Source organism: Solanum verrucosum, unplaced genomic scaffold (assembly GCF_900185275.1).
Source record: "Solanum verrucosum unplaced genomic scaffold, falcon-dt-bn FXZP01000182.1, whole genome shotgun sequence".
NCBI classification, from domain to species: domain Eukaryota; kingdom Viridiplantae; phylum Streptophyta; class Magnoliopsida; order Solanales; family Solanaceae; genus Solanum; species Solanum verrucosum.
The window spans coordinates 689,656-693,780 of record NW_026020378.1 but is presented as its reverse complement, the minus strand read 5'-3'; positions in this window follow the sequence as shown (position 1 = coordinate 693,780).

The following is a 4,125-nucleotide window of genomic DNA, read 5'->3' as shown; positions in this document are numbered from 1 at the left end:
GAGGGGGGAGATGGAAGGGGAAGAAGGAAGATTCGGTTAACTTTGTACAGTTCTTGCCTTCTTGGTTGCTAGTACTAACTCTTAACTCTTCTTCTTCAAGCTAAGGAGAGAGAGAGAGAGTGAAAAAGGGGAAAAGGGATGGTGGTGGAATTAAATTAACTGCTCCATATTTTTATTTTCTCTCTTCCCTCCAATAAGAGTTGCTACTATAGTTCATACATGTCTTATTAAAATTGAAGTCAAATACACTTGTTCTTAGGAGCAAGGATGTTCACAGTTTGGATAAAAATTGATCCAAATCTAAAAATCAAATCAAATCGATAAAATAAAACCAATTTTATTTGGGTTTGGTTTGATTTTAGATTTTAGAAAACCGGTAGTATTTGGTTTGGTTATGATTTTATTCGAAAAAACCCGAAGAAATAACCAAATCGATGAATTATATACATATATTTTATTAATATACATACTTAAATATATTATTTTTATAAACAATTTTAAAGATCTTATATATGTTTTCATTAAAATTTCTTTATACTTATTGATTTCATGTATATGAGTGTCTATGACAATTCTTTGTGGGACTGAAAATGTTATTGTCTCTTTCTTCTAGTCCAATATAGTGAATTTTAAAGTTTTATTGATAGTAAATTCAGTGATCGAAATTTCGGTAATTTAAGTCATTCTAACTATTTTTTATTTTGAATGGATTGTTGTCACTTTTTCACATTTTGAATGAATTGTTTTATTTTTTTGTGTATGGTTAACAACCGAATAACCGAACCAAACCAAATTGAAACCGATAACCACAAAACCGATAAATATATATTATATTTGGTTTGGTTTGGTTTTGATAATTTTAGAACCGATTAAGTTGGTTTGGTTTTGGTTTTTACCAATAACCTCTAATACCCCGACTTTTCCAAAACGTCTAAATTAACTCGTGCCTTCATGGAAAGACAAAGAGGATGAGTAATAAATTAAAAAGGATGTGGTATGTCATATTTTAAGTGTTCAAGGGTTTTATCTCAAGTTTTGAAGTTAAGTAAGTGGCAAAATAAAAGTTGGCGAAAGTTATCATAAGTTCATTTTTAAAGATTTCTTTGAAATTTGGGTCAAATGTATTGGATGTTTTCTCCCAATATATAAAGAGTTAGAAGGCCTATTACCCATTAAATCGAAGGCCTACGAGTCTAGTTTGCAACGCACAAAACCCCGTATCAAACGGACATCCGAGTAAAAAATTATGAGGGTTTTACCAGGGACTGCTATGGCAGAATCCGGGTCGGGTAAAGAAATATGGTATGTCGGTTATTTAACGTTTTTAGCCATGGAAACAGTTCATTTCAGTTCCAAAACCAGAGAGAAAGCTCAGGAGAGAGTTTCTATGAAGTCCTAGCATAATGAAGGTTAGTTTTGACGATTTCTACCATTAAACATTGCCCCCGTGCCTAGAAACGTAATCCCTACACGTGGCAATCGTTTTTCCCTTCTATTTGCTGCGTTTGGAGCTGGTTTTTAAAGATATAAATTTGTAATTATTGGTGTTTCTTCAAGGTTTTAACTTGGTTAACTAAGGCAATCATCTCGGGACTCTTTTATGATTGTTTTTATGAATTTCTACGAACGTTTCGACAAGTTGGAGCAATATGGCAAATCTGCCGATATAAGATTAATTATAAACTGTTTATAGGTGCGTACCAGCTGTGTATATATAGTGTTTGGGAAGCTTAGGACATAAGGAACAACTTTCGTGAAGGAACTACGGTCTTTCGAGTGTTCATTGAAAAGGTATGTTAAGGTTATTCCCTTCGTTCGACATATTTCCTTAGATGTAGCAAGCGTTGGTGATCTTGTAGAGGTAATTGTGAATGGTTGGTTGATTGAGTGGTTATAACCCCTCATTTTAGGGACTCACGATCTGTTAAGAAAGACCCTAAGTTAAGAATGACTTGGAGATTATTCATATATATTGTTTGTAGCTAAATTGCTCGCCTTCAGCCTAGTTAATTGTTTGTTGTTGCCCTTAGGGCTATTGTGGTTAGTTGTTGAGCTATGAACTGCCTATGGGGGATGTTGTCTAATAGGACTATATTGTGCCTAGAAGGGCTATGAGTTGCCTACAGGGCTATATTGACACCTAAGAAGGCTATGTGCTTCCTACAGGGTCATGTTGTTGCCTAAGAGGGCTATGAGTTGTCTATAAGCTATGTTGATGCCTAAGAGAGCTATGTGCTACCTACGGGGCTATATTAATGCCTAAGAGGGCTATGTGATTGTCTACGGGGCTAGGGGACTACTGGTAGGGGTATATAGGCTTATTGGCACCTTCCGGGCTTATGGGGGCCTGAGTAGGTGGTCTTGTGTGCTGTTTGTACCTGCCGAGCTTATGGGGGCTTGGTTAGGTTGTTGTTTTATTATTTTTGATAAGTTTAGATTTAGAAGCAGGTCAGTACACTTATCTTATCCTTGATTTATTTATCAGATTATTCCAGTATATCAGGATACCTCATCATAGACTATTGCCTTTCATACTTTGTACATTATTTTGTAATGACGCCGCATTGCCTGGGGGCGCTGCATTCATGCATGCAGGTCCTGACAGACGACTGAGTAGACCTCCTCAACAACAGGATTGACTTTTATCCGGTTGGCTAGCCCCTTTCCTCCGGAGCTGCCAGAGTTGGGAGGTTTGTTACCTTTTGTTGCATATATCCTTATGGGTAGGCTGGGGCCCTATCCCGCTAATCTTTACTACTCTTAGAGGCTTGCAGACTAGTGTATGGGGTGTATAGCTATGTTATGGCCATACTGGCCTATGCGGGTGGTTTGCTGAAGCTTGTGAGTTGTTTGATGTATTGTATTGATATATACCTACTTTTAGTTTTGGTATAGATATCATGGTGGCCTCGACGGCCCAATCAGGACTTCTGTGCTAGTTGGCTATTTATTTATATGATCTCCTGGGAGTAGCTGTTTCTTTTATAGATCAGTTGGCAGGGGTCTTGCCGGCCGATGACTTAGTTTTAAGTCGAGATATACTTGTTTGATTTCTTGATTGCGTGTGGCTGTCATGCGCTAGTAGCAAATGGTTCAGCAGAATCGGCTCGGGCTTGAGTTTTGGCATTAGGAGCCAGTTCCGCCCCTTGAGTTTGGGGTGTGACTTATCTGATCCAAACCGAGCCGTGAACACCCATACTTAGGAGTGGGCATTCGGTATTTTAAAAGTTTGATTTGATAATTAGATAATTGAAAGTAGATATCAACGATGAGCTTTCAAAGTTCAGTTCGATAAATCAGATTTTCGTTCAATAATAATTAAGTAATTATCGAATTGAAGGAAAATATATTTTTAACAAGGTATGTTCATTATTTCTCCAATATTTAACATGTTAGTCATCCATGTATAGAGGTTAGATTTTACTCTCATTTTTTAACATTGTAAATTTATCGGGATAGGTCAATCAATACATCTCAATTATTCGTTAATATTATTTATATATAATAAAATAGAGATACCTAGGGGTGGGCATTTGATAATCGACTTGGTATTTCTAAAGTTCAATTTCGATAGTTAGGTAATCGACAATTAAACATAGATATTAAATACTGAACTTTTAAAGTTTGATCCTCTATTGCAATAAAAAATTGGTATAGTAAATTTTGTTTTGATGATTTATGTTCATCCCTATTTATTGGGGCTTTGGAGGTTGCGATGGTGAAAGTGTCACAATCCAAATTGCATAAGTAGCACCCACATCAACCCCCGATGAGTGAACTAACACTTAATATCCTAAATCATGCATTCATCTAATAATCTAGTCAAAAATCGAAATCACAACATGATAAAGTCTAAATCTTAAATGAATAGATAAATGTGGAAGTCTAATTATTACAATCCCAGAATCTGAAAGTCATTGTACTAGAACATCTAACTAACAAGTCTAAGAATAGTAATAACTAATAAATAAGGAATCTTAATGTCTAAGAAGAAAAACATCAACAAATAAAATGATTTGTGACACCTCAAACAGAAGTAGCTCAACCTCAGATCTAGAAGCAACTCAACTAAATATGAGGATGGTAGACACCTCTAGATCACAATTTGCACTCAAAATAAAGTGC